Source organism: Pinus tabuliformis, chromosome 9 (assembly GCF_031772625.1).
Source record: "Pinus tabuliformis cultivar Carrire ecotype Pingquan chromosome 9, CPIR1, whole genome shotgun sequence".
Lineage (NCBI taxonomy): Eukaryota > Viridiplantae > Streptophyta > Pinopsida > Pinales > Pinaceae > Pinus > Pinus tabuliformis.
The window spans coordinates 1671203152-1671222232 of NC_142307.1; the positions used below are offsets into that span (position 1 = coordinate 1671203152).

The 19081-nt window shown below is 31.8% G+C and overlaps 1 pseudogene; it reads left to right on the plus strand.

Moving 5' to 3' along the window:
• The first annotated feature begins 9233 nt into the window (after nt 1-9233).
• Nucleotides 9234-19081, plus strand: part of LOC149155310 (E3 ubiquitin-protein ligase PUB23 pseudogene) — a 50190-nt pseudogene continuing 40342 nt past the window's right edge.

Below are 19081 nucleotides of genomic sequence, written 5' to 3' on the forward strand. Positions count from 1 at the left end.
TCATTCCATAGGCAAATAATTCTTCTATTTAAACTGCAAAATCTAGATGACTCACCTCTTATGAACTTGTTCTCTTATTTTTACTCATAGATTATCCCATATCCCCTTTATTTTTTTTTATTAAATAGCTAGACATGGAATTGTTATTTTCTATTTAAATAAAACCACTTTCTTTCATTTTAACTCACTCTTTTATATACGAAACTTTTATTTTCGATTATAAAACTATGTCCCATTTCACTTTTACTAAAATGTGGACAACTCTATATTTCAATTATAAAGCTATATTATAATGGATTTGAGACTTCTGCGATCTGCATTATGTGTGGTTATATCTTCCGGATCCATCGCATTTTTTTATTTTATGTATCGAGGTTTCGAACCATCCTCTATGGTTCATCATCAGGATTTAGATTTGTGAAGAAGTCAGAGACAGATGAAGATAAATAAATAAAGGTTAAGGTGGGTAGTATAACGAGCCGACAAGTTTTGATGAAGGTGAGGTTTTTTAATTAATTTATAATTAACTTAATTTTAGTTTAAATTTACATTTAAATTTAATTATGATCTTTGTTTTAATTTCATCTTTTTTTATTTAATTTAATTTGGATTTAATATAATTTTCTAATAATTTAATTTAATTTAATTTAACTTAATTTATTTTAATTTTAATTTAAATAAAAATTTTTATTATGATTTAATTCAGTTTATATTTATTTGGTTTTAATCTAATTTAATTTTGATATATGTAATGTATTTTTATTTAATTTAATATAATTCAATAATAATAATATTTATTTATTTATTTATAAATTTTTTTTCCCTTTTACAAAACTATGCAAAGTATATATGAATACTCAATTAAGTTATGTAATTTCATTTGATTTTTCATGCTAAAATAAAGTGTATATTTTAAGGGATTATTTTCTCAAAGTAAATATTATAGAAGCTTATTATAGAAAGTAAACATTTATTTTCATCTATTTAATTTCATCCCAATATCTAGTTCTTCATCTTGTCTTGAATAATGAACCACACTTGATAGTTCAAAACAAGTCAACTAAAAGTATCATATGTGATTTTTACCAAAATAACTTTGAACATTCAAATATGTAACCTTTATGAAAAAACACACAACATGTGTTTTTCAACCTATTACATGGTATGGATGCTAGTAGGTAGGAATAAGCAATCTAAAATTTCCTCTAATAGTACTGAACATGTCATAAATTTTCATGCAACCATTTGTTTATGTGTAAACTTATTGAAAAATTTTACCCTCTCTTTGCACCCATTTAGAGACAAACATATCAAATGGCACAATTTACTAGTCATAAATAAACCATAATAAATGCCATATACATGTCAATTATACATGCCTAAACCCCATGATAGGTCCACATATCTTTACTTGGTCATAACTGATTATGCACCCATATTTATTCATGTCACACTTGAAAAATCATTTGTATTATCATATGACATCATACATTTCATCATGCATCCATATTTTAATTTTCAAATTTTCCATAACATCACAAGGATATTGAGCATAAGCCATAAAAGCTATCCGTTCACAGCAAGCCATAATCAAACCATGAATAATCAAAAGTTTACTATTAGGTCCCTATAATACTAGTCATTTCGTCATTACTATTGTCGTTGTATCCATTATTGTTATTATTGTGACCCTATTGTCCCCATATCATTATTATTGTGGCCAATAGAATCCCATTATTGTTATTTTTATGCCTTTATATTATTATTTTTAGGTCAACTTTGGTTATATTAATGGATTTGAGACTTCTGCGATCTGCATTATGTGTGGTTATATCTTCTGGATCCATCGCATTTTTTTATTTTATGCATTGACGTTTCAAACCAACCTCTGTGGTTCATCATCAGGATTTAGATTTTTTTTTTGTTATATTGTGCCCCCTTAGACTCCTATATATAGAAGGAGGTTTTGTCATTTGAAGCATCTAAGAATTGTTCATTTGTGTAATGTAAAAGAAGTTGCCCCCTTGAAGAGGCTTATTTCTATGGTGTTGACCTATCTTTTCTATCTTTTTGTGAGTTGGTTTCATAACATTTGATATCAGAGCTTTGGATTCTAGGGTTTCGCTGCTCCAAACAGGTCATCGTGGCATTTTCACTATAACTTTTTTGCTACAAAGTTTCAAAAGCTAAAGAAAAAACCCATTCGAGACAGAATCAGTCTGAACCTCAGGCCCAAATTTTAGATCTTGTCTCACTATATTTTCAGAGATATAATATGAGGAAGTTAGGGTTTTTGCAAACCCCCGAATTACATTCCAAACATGTGACCTTGGGAAAATCATCATAACTTTTTCTCTGAGCAGCAGGTTGAATTTTTGTAAGAAGTTATAGAAAGAGGATGGATTGTAGTGTTTTGGGAATCATTTTCAGAACATAAGGTTGAAACAGTGACCTGTGGCATGTCCTACAAGTTCGCTCTACTGAACCAGTCTATACTCAGGTCATCGTGGGAGATTAGCATAACTCTTCATTAGAAAATCCAATCTTGATCAGGCTTGCACGGTTACAAATATCACTCAGAGGGTTACCGTAGGAAGAAATTTCAGACCTTCGAGATCCAAAATTACAGAGATACATCAAATTCAATATCGAGGTCCTACAAAGTGAAAAAAGTTTTGTAGTTTTTTTTTTTTAATTTTTGCATAAGCTTGGCTTGAAAAATGAGTTTGAAGGAATTCAAAGGGCATAGTGAAAAATTATTATCGGTAATTGATGCCTCGAAGAATGAAAGTGGAAACATTTAGTAAGCAACCTGAAAGCTCTAGCATGACTCATGAAGAAGAGGAAGAAATGCAACATGATATATCACAATTACGAGACCAAGTGCAACAAAGTTCACTCACACAAAAATTAAGAGAAGCTAAGATGGATGGTTTAAAGAAAGACATAGAAGCTAAGATGTATGGTGTGGAAACTAAGTTGGATGGTTTAAAGAAAGGTGTAGAAGCTAAGATGAATGACGTGGAAGCTAAGATGGATGGCATGGAAGCTAAGATGGATGATTTAGGGAAAGGCATGGAAGATTCGAAGACAGATTTGAAGTCAGATTTGAGCGTAGATATGACAAAGTTTCTACAAGAAATGCTTACTAATGGCGAAAGGTTAGTAAAGGAAACTCATGATGAGAACAAAATAAATGTTAATCATGATTTCATAGACTCTAATGTTGGATCAAAGAACCACCATATTCCAAAGATCAATATGAGGAAGTTTGATGGCAAGGATCTTAGAACATGGATACTACAGATGGAGCAATTTTTTGATCTCCATAATGTGCAAAACACACAAAAGGTACACACTGCAACTTTATATTTGGAGCCAAATCAGTTTGTATGGTATCGATGGCTTTTCTCTCATAATTAAATTGTCACTTGGGCTATTTTTATGGATGAAATGATAGCACATTATGAGGATACAAAAAAAACTCTTTTTTTTGCCAATTGATAAATCTCAAACAAAAGGGTTCAATGATGGAGCACATTGAGGACTTCCAAAAATTGAATATAAGGGTAAAAGATATTCTAGAGGAGCATAGGATTAATCTGTTCATAGGGATATTAAAAGATAACATCCAACATGAGGTTCGCCTTTGGGAACCAGATTCATTGGAGAAGCCATTCAGGTTGGCAAGAAAAATGTAAAGCAAAATTATGGCAACAAGGAAGCTTACCACTCAAAACCATAATGATGGAACTCTTGCTGCCCCTAGCCATCCACAACCTACAAGGATGACACCACAAAAACTGGAAGACAAAAGAGCAAAAGGGCTTTGTTATAGTTGTGATAACAAATACACTAAAGGTCATAAGTGTGCTGAGAAGAAATTTTTTTACTTATATTGTGAAGAGGTGGAAGAAAAGGAACAAAAAACATCTAAATAAGAGGATATACACCAGGAAAAAAAACCCTAAAAAAAGAGTAAATGAATTTGACTATATATTGTAATGCATTGGCTGGAATTACCACTCCTCAAACTATCAGGATAGAAGGGCACATCAAGAATAAAAAGGTAATAGTTTGATTGATTCGGGAAGTACCCATAATTTTATTCAATGTAAGATAGTGAAGGAATTGAATTGCTTCCTATATCTAGCACCAGAGTGTGAAGTGATGGCTGCAAGTGGAGGAACCATAAATTTCTCAGGAAAGTGCCATAATATTAAGTTATCCATGGGAGCATATGTATTGAATAGCCCAATGCTTTCCATTCCATTGGGTGGTGTTGATGTTGTACTAGGAGTCCAATGGCTACAATCCTTAAGTACAATAGCTTTTCAAGAACTTTTCATGAAATTCTCTTAAGAAGGAAAGGAAGTTGAATCAAAGGGTATCGCAGGGAAACCGAGAAAGATAATCGGCTCTAACAGAATGACAAAGCTTCTAAAGAAAGAACAATGAGGCATAATTGCACAATTATGTTCACTAGAGGTTCCCACATCGAAATCATCCATTTCTCCAAATCTCCGAAATGTCTTGGACAATCATTCCAAGGTATTTGAGACTCCCAAAGGCCTCCCACCTATTCGTGATCATGATCATGCTATTAATTTGATTCCAGGAAGTGTTCCTCCAAACATGAGGCCTTATAGATAACCCTTTGTCCAAAAGAGTGAAATTGAACATACAGTTGCAAAAATGTTAGAGGCTAGTATAATTCAACCTAGTTAAAGTTCTTTCTCTGCTCCATTAGTATTGGTTCACAATAAGGATGGAACATGGTGCATGTTTCCAGATTATAGGGAGCTCAACAAGCTCACTATTAAAAATAAATTTCTCGTTCTTGTCATTAATGAATTATTGGATGAATTACATGGATCAATTTACTTCACCAAGTGGAATCTTCGTTCAAGATATCATCAAATCAGAATGAAGACATAAGGCATTCCAAAAACAACATTTAGAACTCAGGAGGTTCATTATGAATTTTTGGTCATGCCTTTTGGCCTTACTAATGCACCTTCTACATTTCAAGGTTTGATGAATTCCATTTTCAAACCCTTATTTAGAAAATTTGTGTTAGTATTTTTTGATGGTATACTAATCTACAACAAGTCTTGGAAGGATGATGTCCAACATGTTGACATGGTGCTCAAACTATTGGAGGAGAAACAATTACATGCAAAAATCTCCAAATGTTTCTTTGGAGTACAAGAGGTGGAATATCTGGGTCATATTGTATCTCATGAAGGTGTTAAGGTTGACCCTAGAAAAATTAAAACCATTAAGGAATGGAAAATCCCAACATCCGTAAAGCATCTACGAGGTTTTATTGGGTTGACAGGCTATTATCACAATTTTGTAAATAATAATGGGAGAATAGCAGCACCTCTAACAACATTGCTGAAGAAAGATGCAGTTTCATGGATTCCAAAAGCAACGAAGGCCTTTGAACCTCTTAAGGAGGCAATGTGCCAAGCACCAGTCTTATCTACACCAGACTTCACAAAAACCTTTATTGTGGAATTTGATGCCTAAGGAAATGGAATTGGTGATGCTTTAATGCAAGAAGAAAGACCCATTGCTTTCGAAAGTTGTCCAAGCAAAGGAATGTGTTTACACAAAGCTATTTATAAGAGGGAAATGTTGGCAATACTACAAGCACTTAAGAAATGATGCCCTACCTAATGGGAAGACACTTCAAGGTAAAAACATTTCATGATAGTCTTAAACACTTTTTAGAATAAAGATTATCTTCAAAAGAGCAGCAAAAATGGGTCACAAAGATGTTGGGTTATGACTTTGAAATCATCTACAAAAAAGGGAAGAAAAATGTTGTGGCAGATGCACTGTTAAGAAAGGATGACGTTGTGGAAGCATTTATTTGTGCCATTTCTATTATCCAACCAGTTTGGATAAGCGAAGCAAGGGATGAATGGAAGAATGACAAGGAAGTGTGGGTACTCATTCAAAAGATACAACAAGATCCCAGTACATTTGATACATTTAGCTGGAAAAATGATTCATTGCGGTACAAGGATCGGTTATACCTATGTAAGAATTCCCAACTCAAACAAAAGATTCTTAGGCAATTGCACACCTCTCCTTTAGGAGGGCACTCAATTTTTTCTAAAAACCTACCACAGAGTTAAGAAGGATTTTTTTTAGGATGGCCTTAAATAAGATATTCAAAACTTTGTGGTGGAATGTTTGGTTTGCCAACAAAATAAAGTTGAAACAATTAAGACCCTAGGACTATTACAACCTTTATCCATTCCAAGCCAACATTGGGACGAGCTTTCAATGGATTGTATCACAAGTTTACCCAACTCCGAAGGAAAGAGTGTTATCATGGTGGTGGTTGAAAGATTTACCAAGTATGCACACTTTTGTGCATTATCTCATCCATTTAAAGCAAGTACAATTTCTACTGCATTTATGGAAACAATTCAAAAGCTACATGGAAACCCAAAGATTATTGTAAGCGACAAAGATCCCATTTTCACTGGAAATTTTTGGACAGAATTATTTTCTTGTCTTGGTACTCAGTTAGCTCATATCTCATCTTATCATCCTCAATCTGATGGGAAAACTGACATAGTAAACAAATGTTCGAAAGGATATATTCATTTCTTTTTATCTGATAAACAAACACAATGGGTCAAATGGTTTCCTCTCACTGACTGGTGGTATAACACTTCCTTCCATACCGCAACAAAATTGACCACATTTATGGCACTTTATGGAATCATCCACCATCCATCACATCATATTTAAGAGAAAATTCTAAGGTTCAAGCAGTGGAAGATCACATCGAGCATCAACAACAAGTTCTCCAACTCTTAAAGCATAACCTCACCTTGGCGCAAAATAGAATGAAATAGGAGGTAGATCAACATCACAGCGAAAGAAGTTTTGATGTAGGTGATTGGGTATTCCTATAGCTACAACCATATAAAAACATGTCCCTCAAGCAAGCTAAGAAGAATAATAAATTATCACCAATGTATTATGGTCCGTACAAGGTGTTGCAAAAGATAAGTACTATGGCATACAAATTGGATCTTCCTGCAGCTTCCCGAGTGCACCCAGTTTTCCATGTTTCATGCTTAAAGAAGGTTATAGGTGACAAGCTTCGAGTTCAAACAATATTCCCAGAACTTGATGGGGAAGGAAAAATCATATTGGAACCTGAAGCAGTCAAAGAAACAAAAACTCAACAACTATGAAATCGATCAATTTCATAGTATCTCATCACGTGAAAGAACTTACCCATTGAAGATTCCACATGGGAGGATGAGAATTTTATACAGAAGCATCCAGAACTACTCAAGCGCTGAGGACAACACTGTTTTGAAGTAGACGGACATCTTAGGTCCCTATAATACTAGTGATTCCCCCATTACTATTGTCATTGTATCCCTTATTGTTATTGTTCTGCCCCTATTGTCCACATATTTTTATTATTGTGCCCCATAGAATCCCACTATTGTTATTTTTGTGCCTTTATATTATTATTGTTAGGTCAGCTTTGGTTATATTGTGACCCCTTAGACTCCTATATATAGAAAGGAGGTTTTGTCATTTGAAGCATTTAAGAATTGTTCATTTATGTAATGTAAAGGAGGTTGCCCCCTCGAAGAGGCTTATTTCTAAGGTGTTGATTTATCCTTTCTATCTTTTTGTGAACTGGTTTCATAACATTTACATCACATTATCCATAACATGTTTTACAACCAACTAGGTCATTCCTATAAGTAGACTTCCCTTAGATAATAATAACGTGTTAATAGAATAATGTCAATGCAAAAGAGGGCATAATAGTTTCTTCCTTACATATGGTGAAGATGAGCTCTCAACCATACTCTAGGACCAACAAATGGATTTATCCTAGAAATCATAGTGTTGTTTGTAGTGATTATTGTGACTATTCTTATTAGGGCCATGTACCTTTTACTAACATCTAACCTTAGTTCCATATATTTTATCAAATACTATCCTTATCACAATTTAACTTTTAAAACCAAGACTATCTCAAATGTAATTATTTGAAAAAGTTGGTGCCATATTGTAGAGCTTTTTTATTATAATTTTGAAGTGCATGTTCAAGATTTAATAAAAAAAATATTCTTTCTTATCACCCTTAATGAAAAGTTATGATTATGTTTATTGAGTTATTCACATTTTATAGATCAAGATTGGTATATGTTTATATTATTAAAATATTTCTTTATCTATATTCCTAATTTCCAACATTAAAATTTGAATTCCTGCCAATCCCACTACCACATATAATTTTTTTGTTTCCATCAATCTTGTAAAAGTATTAAGATTCATCAACCATTAAACTAATATAACTATACTAACCTATAAAAATTTATTTTATTTATTTTCTAATAACCATGGTAGTGTCAGCGTATCAAAATTCATCAACCATTTAAGTAATATGACTATAACATATACAGATTTATTTTCTAACTTTTTCTTGTTTCCATCAATCTGGTAAAAGTATCAAGATTCATCGACCATTAAACTAATATAACTATACTAACCTATAAAAATTTATTTTATTTATTTTCTGATAACCATGGTAGTGTCAGCGTATCAAAATTCATCAACCATTTAAGTAATATGACTATACTAACCTATAAAGATTTATTTTCTAATAACCATGGTAGTGGCAACGTGGGTAAAAACTTGTTTGCAGGTCTGAAGATTCGTTCTCAAAGAAACATTTATGTGTTAACGTGAGAAGTACACGGATATTTTTTTTAAAATGTTAGAAAGAAAGATTATGCTCGTCTCATTGTCATATCCTAAAAAAAAAGATGCTACTTGGTTTTTTCCTAAACAAGAGGTCAGAGATGATGGCTGGAATCAAAGTGTGCTTTGTCCTGCGCTAACTTTCCCTTTCTATGGCATCTTTATGATACTAATTAAAAGTCAACACTGATAATCCGCGGCTATTGCAGCTATGGACTGAATCAAAAAATGACGCCTAGCGGACACTGAGTTTGAATGCGTCATCGCGGCTATACAGACAAAGTCAGCGAAGATTATCTTGACTAATAACAATTCGTTCTAGATTGAGCGTAAGACAGCGACTGTGTTGGCATTGACAGCAAGCCCGCCCTTATCTCGAAGGGTCTAACCAAGTGGTTATCTCTGTGTATGGATAACGACTTTAATCTGTTATAGCTTCAGTAATCAATCAGTGTCCTCCATAATCCCCAGTTATGGATTCAACCCAAGCTTGTTTGGAGGCCGTGGAGGTGCCTTCGTACTTCAGGTGCCCCATATCGATGGAGCTGATGAGAGACCCAGTAATTGTTTCTACAGGCGTGACCTATTCTCGAGAAAGCATAGAGCACTGGATATTTTCATGCAAAAAGAAAACATGTCCTGCTACCATGCAGCTGCTGGAGAACTTCGATTTAATCCCCAACCACACGTTGGGCCGGCTCATTAGTGGATGGTGCGTTGCCAGCATCTCCAACGGCGTTGAACAAATCCCCAAGCCCACCCCACCCCTCGAATCCAATGAGGTCGCCAATTTACTTCAAGCTGCACTCAGATCTCCATCATTCGAGGGCATCAATGCATTGAAAAAATTGCGGTGCTCTGCGAGGGAGAGTGAAGCAAACCGACGGTGCATCGCGGCGTGTGGGTCGAGTCTCGTTCTGGCTTCCCTCATCAAGTTGCCCTGTTGTGAAGAGAACGACTATGAAAAATTCAGGGCTTGTGAAGAAGCTTTGGGTATATTACATCTGCTTCCTATGACCCAAGAGACTGCAAAATCATTGTCGGATGCAACGTGCCTTAGGTCCATGGCCTTGATCTTGCATGAGGGAACCACTCAAGCTAGACATCACTCAGTCGTTTTGTTGCAGAACGTTTCCACTTGGGTATCCGATTGGGAATTTATTGCCAGGGAAAGGATTGACATTTTCCAGGGTCTTTTAGAAATCATAACAGGTGAAGTTTGCCATGAGGCAACTATGGCGGCCTTGGCTGTCCTCATAGCAATATGTAAAAACTCCCGAAAGAATAGATTACGTGCAATTGAGGCCGGCGCCGTATTTTCTATTATCGAATTACTTGCAGAGACAGACAAACCGAAATGTGAAGGGATGTTAGATCTATTGGGCATGCTCGTGGACTATGCAGAAGGAAGAGCTGCCATGGCCGATCACGCCATGGGTATCGCAGTAGTTACCAAGAAGATTATTAGGGTTTCAGAAATCGCCACTAAGAGAGCAGTAAGAATCCTTTGGGTGCTTTGTAGATTTTCCTCACGCGCGTCCATTCTTGGCGAGATGATTCAGTGCGGAGCTGTCTCTAAGCTGTGTATGCTTCAACAACTAGGTGGTACAGACAAAACAAAGCAGAGAGCCAAGGAGGTATTGAAATTGCATGCGAATACTTTCCTAGCCTCCCCTTGTCTGCCACATTCAATGAAAAGTTATCTTCCACATTATTAACATTTTATGCACTAAAGTCATTCCTAGATTCATGCAATCTCACAAAAGATAACTGGAAGAACGATTATGATATTGTCCCGTTTATGTAATTTTTATGTTATATGCCAGAGTTTAGTAATGTGTTTTTAAGGTCGTTGAATCTTTGGTTGAATTTATTATTGTTCTTCGAAAACTCTGTAAATATAGAGAGACATTACTACTAAATAAAGAGACTGTGACTGTTTATCTATGTAGGTGCGTTTTTTGCTGTGTAAATTAGGCTCTTCGAAAAGTATTTAGCCAGAGCCAAAAGTTTTACCGTGCATCTTATTTTAGAAATTCCATGATGAGCATATGGTTTATTTACCGTGCATCTTGTTTGAGAAATTCCATGATGCGTATATGGTTTAATATGATTCAGACTAATGGTTTTTATAGAATTTAAGAAGTGGTTTTTATAGAATTTAAGAAGGTAAAGGGATTAATTAGAATTTGTTAATATGATTAAAAATAAGGGAGAGAAACTCTCTTAAATTATTATATTTTTGTTTAGTTAAAAAGTTAAGAAGGTTATGAGTGTGACAAATATTTTGAAAATTATAACCAATGTCAATATAAGATGGACAAGCTAATAGGAGATGAACTCATATTTAAACTTTCTAAGTTTACACATGTGACAAACTTTTTCATGGTAATGGTATTTTGGGAGTTGACCAACTCCTAGTTTCACTATGAAGCTCATGAGAATTAGTTTTAATCTTGGAAATGGTAATTTTATTCTTAGCATTAGTCAAGACATAGAGATAATATTGGTTTTCTAGATTGGGGTTGATTACGTCCTTATAACATCATAGTTTCCTTTTTTCTCCTAGTTCTTTAATTATCGGAAATTTCTCCTTAAATATAGAAGTAATATTTTTTTAATATTATCCCAATTCCACAAGATGATCTTCTCATTTATTCCCCACTAGTCTAGCCTGACATCTCTATGTCACTCTCACTTGAATTGAAAGTGGAAGTTTTGGCTAGAGTTAGAAACAATTTTAGGAAACCTCTTGGCATCCATGTTGTATATTTTTTTTCTTATAAATAACATACCTTGTCATATCCATGTTTTCAATGGGTGAAATAGTTTCTTCAATTAGGAGGATAGGGTCACCATAGGGTGGGGAGTATTTCATTTAAGTTTTAGGTTGTAGGTTATAAATTTCTTTTGCTTTTACTCAGACTTCCTCCATGACTCTTTGGATATATTGCAACCCCAAACTTCACTTCCACCAGTGAAAAGAGTCTAAAAAGAGTCTCCATTTTATCTCAATCCTAAGATCTATTAGCTTATAATTGTTTTCAAGCACATAGTAATCTTTCCAAACTCCATTTATCTTTTTATCAATACTATAATTCCAATTGAGCTTATGATGGATATCAATTTCTAGATATTTGTAGGAAGGAACTTCCTCTAAGGAGGAATTGTTATAAATGAAAATATCATGGTAATATTTTTTAGATTTAATTATTAAGACTTTAGTTTTGTTGACAATCATATCCATCTTAGAGCACAAGCCTTGGAGGAATTTAAGTTGCTTCTCAATATTGTAATGGTTCCTTGGTAAAAGAGTAATATTCTCAACATAAAGGAAGGGAGTTATGACTAAATAAGTAAGCTTGGTGTCAACATAAAGCATTTTCCAAATAAGTCTTTTAACTTATCAATGTATGAAAAAATAATTAAGCGATAATAGTCATCCTTTCCTGACTCCAATTTTGCATTTAATTTTTTAGCCCAAAGCTTTCCCAACATCGGAATAATATCTCGTACACTCTTTTACATTGACTCCAAATTCTACAACAATCATTATATGTTCTAGCCTCTTCCATAGCTTTGTTCATAAATAGTATCAAAGGCTTCTGTAAACTCAACAAAGAAATTTGTTTTCGATGCAAAACCGGAATTTGATATTATTGTGATGGAAACTGCGTAAATATAAAAATACCTTATTAATAAATGAAAATTGTATATATTTGTGTGTGAGAATTTTTGTTGCTTAAATTATGTTAATAGAAATTTTGATTAGGTCAATGGGCTTGTGTATATTCGAAAGAGGATGTTATATTTCATTGTTTTTTTTATAAATATTAAATAGTACAAATGTGTTTATATTGGAAAGAGGTAATAGATTTTATATTTTTTTATTATATATATTATTTGTATGTTCAAAAAGTGTTTTGTGTTATAATAGAATAAAAGTTGAAATTAAATTTGGTAAATTATTACATTTTATAAATGGTAATTTGTGATAATTAAAAATATAGTTCGCTCTCAACTTTGCAATTTAAAATCTTATTAATCTTATTATAACATTTATCATTTTTAATTACATTAATAACTTATGTCTATCAATATTTATCATCCATTTAACTATTTATGTTTATCAATATTTATCATCCGTCTAACTGATATAATTAAAAAATTATAACTTAAGAAAATTTACTCAATTATCTTACCCTGACGTTATTTTCAGTCAAAAATTTAAATGACTGAAATGAAAATTATAATTGTTCTAGAGCTGGAGGCGATTGTCGCTCTTCTTTTCCGAAACGAGTTCTATTCGTTTCTTTACGAGTTACAAGAAGTAATTATATTGTTTTATAGAAATACACTAAATGCACAAAGACCCTATTATTAAAGACTCTATTTATGTGTGTACGTTTCTTCTTGGATTGTAATCTTCATAAAGGAATTTAACTGATAGTCTTACTTGACATTATGTTGATGGTAGATTTGGAAATGAATAGGTATGGGTTGACTATGATTCAGTATCATTGAAGGAATAGAATCTGCAATAAGGATACAACAGAGATGTCCAACTTTATTATCTTTCATACCTTTTAATTTATATCAATTTCAAATTCAATCCAGAATGGAGTGACTTTTGTCCATGAAAGTCGAATAAACAGAAAAACTGAATTTAAAATAAAGATGCCCAAATATCTCACCATTCACTCAAAATATGTTAAGTCGGAACTTTATATTTATAATGGAAATTATAATGTTAAGCCAGAACTTTATATGTATAATGGAAATTATAATGGTGTTGAAGAGTCCAGTATCGGCTTCTCGTCCGAACAAATATCCGTGATGTCTGTATAAGAAAAACAATCATGGAATTCGTGGAGTTTTCGTTTTTTCATGTTGCATTGACCATCTATTCTTCTTTTGCGCCATATCTGATTAACATTCGAGAGTGGTCATGAGTAGTATCTATAGATTTCTATCAATCCATGTTTCTGTTGGGCGCCCTTATAATGCCATCAATCACGATATCTGTTTTAGTCCGGATTGTTGGTATTCCTGAAAATCAGATTTGTATGTTTTAAACATATATGTGTGCGTGTAGAGGATTTAGTTGTATTTGCTTATAATATCGATATTCCTGAAAACAAAATTTATATCTTTAAAATATATAGTTGTGTGTGGCAGATTTAGTTATATGCGTTTATAATAAAATAATAAATATTTATTATCATGATGACTAATTTCCACTTACTGCACTTATAGTAAAGTAGAGTTGAATTAGAATTTTCTAATATCTCATTTTTATGTTAAAAAAAATGAGAGAAAGGTTTTTATATCATCATAGTTTTGTTGACTTAAAAGGTTAAGAAAGTTGGTGGTGTGATAAATATTTTAAAAGTTAACTCATGTGATTATAAGAGAGGAAATTTAAGAGAAAGTGTTTTTCGTTGTCAATGGTATTTCAGAATTTCACCAACTTCCAATTTCACTATGAAACTCATGAAAATTGGTGTTATCTTAGCCATGCTAATTTTCTTCTTAGCACTGGTCAAGACAGAGGGACAATTTTGGTTTCTGAGACTGGAGTTGGTCACCTCCTTATTTCCCCTCTAAGACTTTATAGCCCCACAAATTCTCCTTAAGTTAATATTTATAATATTATGCTTATTCTAGAAAATGAACTTCTACATTATCTCTCAATGGTCTAGCCATGCTTGACTATCCTTATGCCATGTTTTCTTGAATTAAGGTGGATGTTTTGGCGGGGGCAAGAAGAAATTTTAGGAAACATCTTGGTGTCCATTTTTTATAGCTTGTTCTTATAGTACATAACATACCTAGCCATAGTCATGATTTTAATGAGACAAAGGTGTAGGGTAGGGAGTATATGATATAATCTTGAGGTTATATGTTATGAATTGATTTTGGATCTATTTAGTCTTCCTCCACAACTATCTAGTTATATTACAACCTCACACCACACATCGTTATAAAATAGCGAGAGTGACAAGAATCTATAAGGATATCTTTTTTTAATTCCATTTTCAAACATATGTAGAATTTCAATTCTTTTCAAGTCTATAATAAACTTTCCAACCTCTATTTATCTTTTTCTCAATACCATAATTTTTATTGAGCTTTTGATGGATGTTTTTTCTGAGATGTTTGTATGAAGAAGAGAAGATCCCCCCAAGTCCATGTTGTCATAAAAGAAACAATAGTAGGTTCTCCTTTTGGATTTAATTATCATCACCTTAGTTTTGTTTATATTAATAGTCATGCCACTGTTGGAGTAAAAATATTGGAGGTTTCATAGTTTCTTGCCAAGAGGGTAATGGTTCTTGGCCCCAAGAGAAATATCTTCTACAAAAAGTAAAAGAGATATTACCATAATAGTGACTGTGGGGCCAACATAACCTAGATCTTCTAAACACTCTTTTAGCTTATCAATGCATATACCTAAAAGTGTAGGGGATAAGGGACACCCTTGGTTGACTCAAATATTACATTTAATTTAAGTTATAATCTAATTTTAAGATATGTTATAATAAAACTAAATTGTAAATTGGTACATGAAATATGTTTTAACAAAATTCTTTGAGTAGGAATCACATAAGAGAAATTTTTGACTGACATGTTTTGAACCAACAAGTGTGGTTCATCATGAAGAGTAGATGAAGACGGAGACTAGGGCAAAGGCTTAAATAGAGAGAAAACTTCCTCTACATTGCTGTCTATTTAAGTGGTTGCCATGGTTTTCCTCTTTATTTGGTCCTGATGATGAACCACACTTGTTGGTTCGAAATGTATAGGCCAAAAATTTATTTTATGTGATGTGATTTCTACCAAAAAACTTTGCTTAATTCATTATGGATCACAAAAACCTGAAAAAAATAAATAACTAAATAAACTTTTTTTGTGATAGATGATATGAATATCAAAGTCTATAAAGATGTACATATTTGACTCTGAATTTAAATCTATAATTACTTAAAAAGAAACACGTATTATAATCATAACATCCACTTAAATTAAGTTTTTTAAATATTCAAAACATAAAAACAAAATTATAATTTCTTTTAGGTTTATAGAATTAAAAACATATTAATAATTATGTTTCATTTATTTGAAAATAAATTTCTTTCTAAATAGATAAATGTAAATGAGACTTGAAGGAAGATAAGATAAAATATTCTCCAAGGAACCAGTGCCGTATGTAGGAAAAGAAAATTTTAAATGAGACTTGAGAGAAGATCAGATAAAATATCCTAGAAGGAACCAATGCCTTATATGTATATACCTTATTAGTTTCATGACGTCTTTTAACTAGAATTAGAATGTGGTCATCGACCATTACTTTCTTGGAGTGATAAAGTCATTTACTTATTTCTTCTACTTTATTTCCTCATAAAGAAACCAATGCCTTATATGTATATACCTTATTAGTTTCATGACGTCTTTTAACTAGAATTAGAACGTGGTCATCGACCATTAATTTCTTGGAGTGACAGAGTCATTTACCTATTTCTTCTACTTTATTTCGTGGTCATCGACCATTAATTTCTTGGAGTGACAGAGTCATTTACCTATTTCTTCTACTTTATTTCCCGAGAAAGGTATGGATTTCTTTTACATCATGATTTATCATATTTTGATCAATGTAAGTCTCTAAATATGGTTTTTTTTTTTAATTCTATATCTTTGTTTTCATGAGAACAATTAGCTTGTAAATTTCCTAAATATGACCGTGTATACCTAAATTATGTTTTTTATAATCCAAGACTTAGGTTTATTTTAAAGTATTCTAGATTATAAGCATTGTATCTTGAAAATCCCGAACCCTTACTATGGCTTCATGGGAACAGTTAGCTTGTAAATTTCCCAAACTATGACGTAGTGTATACCTAAATTTTATGTTATTTATTATCCAAGACCTTTGCCTATTTAAAATTATTCTATCTCAGAAGCATTTTATCTTCAAAAGCCTAAACCCTTACTAAGATTGATGAATAGAGATACATGTATATATGTATAAACTAACTCCAATAACCATGTATATATGTATAAACTAACTCCAATAACTCACAAAATTTGATTTATCTTAATGTCAAAAGAATTGTCAATATCCTCAGAGATTGAAAAATTAAAAAAATGTAATGAAGATATAGATAAACAAACCCAAAGTGGTATTATAGTAATAAGAATTTTTATAAAATCATAATTAGGAACTAGAGAGTTATACAAAATAATACATTTTAATAAAACTAAATATCATTTTCAACTACTTGCTAATTGATTGTTTTGTTAATTGATTTTTGTAGGAGGTGCTTTATAATCTAGTATGAAGGAATGTTGTAGTTAAACATTAAATCTAAAAAATAATATATGTTAATTAAGTCAAAAAATTAAGAATTAAAAAATATATTGTCAACTCATTTAAAAAAGAAGTCTATTAAGGAAGCTCAATTGGAGATCATTATAAATGAAGTATAATGTAAATAATAAGATTTAAATTTGAAATCCCCGTAAATTAAAGCATAAAAAAAAATTCAATTAAAAAATAAATAAAAAATAAAATATAATGAAAATAATAACAACTTCATTTGCTTATTGATATTGTAATTTTATATTTATTAAATATATATTGTCAATTACTTCAAAAAGAAATTATAATATGTCTATCATATTGAAAGATAAGTGAATCATAATAATTCATATTTATAATCTATATATAAAAACTTATATTTAAATTTATTTAATAAATTAAAAATGCTTAATATTTACAATAAAACTTGTTTTAAAATTTAATATATGATAATATTAAAAAATTATAAAACATGTAAGAGTAAAATTCCATACTCATATATATAACTATTATAAGTAGTTATTTGTATTATAAAGATTTTAATATAACCACAAATAAAATATTTTTAGATATATGTCTATGCTAAATACATATAAATAAATAAATTAAAAATACAATATTTTAGATATAAAAATATGAAATTTATATATTGTATAAACAGTATTATAAAGAATTATTATACATCTATTTTGATAGACAATAATTTTTCTAAAGAATAAATACTTTTAAAAATGTACTTAATAAGAAATTTGTGTTTTGTGAAATTTAATCCTTATTAAATCTTTATATATCTATATTTAAAATAGATCCATGCTAGTTAATAAATTAATTTTTAAAATTTCAATAAATCTGTCAAATGTTCATCATGGGACAAGGATCAATCTCCCTTACATACACATCTTTTAATAACAAACAAATTTAGATAAATATTTATGCTTCAAATTTTAATATTTTAATATCTTTTGATAAATTCTTAATAAATGTGAAATTAAGATGAGATTACAACTTGTTTATATTTTTATTAACCAGAATACTCTACAAACAAACTTAAAAGAATACATTCTCTTATTTTTCGATGGGGTGTCCATTATGATAGCATTTTTTCCATAACCCTTAACAAATTTTAGGATATTGTAGATTGAGATAGTGTAAATTGATTATATATATTTTAACAATATATTATTTTCCAAAAATAATTTAAGTTATATTTAAGAGATATTTATTCGCATGGATATAAAATATTTTTAATAAATTTATGAATATAATTAAAAATATTTTTTTTAATAGTATTATTTTTAAATAAATAAACTATATTAGGATTTATTGTTTTTTTGGTAAAGCAAGAGCGGATCTTTCTATTTAATTAAAAAAGGAGAAATAGTGTACAAACTGTGACCTCAGTTGTGTGGCCCACCGATATCCAGGAACTCGGGCCCACCACATCAAACAAGCAGTCCAAAATTGATTGTTGGATCCTAAGCTAAACATCTAGTGGATGAAAATCATATTAGGCAGCCAACAATCTCACCTTTTAACAAACACATCGGACCCGATGAATCCTGTAGACCACAATTTATAATCATATCAGGTCCATTTTTGCCATAACCTGTGATCAGTTTTACCACCGAAATCCAGCATTTGCGTGCGATTCCCATGAGGTCGTGCAAACAGCTCGAAACATAATCGTTGTTTCAAACCTACCAACATGCTCATTCATTCTTGGCCGTGGATTGTCCTCGCTTGATCCAACGGTTAGGGATCATATCACTCGAACTAAAAGCACTGATAGTTACCGCGTGATGAGGGTGGTAATTCCTCCCCACCCTAAGCCATGTGTCGCATGGTGAGTGGAATCGCTCTCGATTGTGAAAAACCACTTCCGGCCTAATGAGCGTGCGATAAATCGGAAACCACCCCGAGGGCAGTAAAGTTATCACAGGAATACAAGTGGGGGTTTTGCGC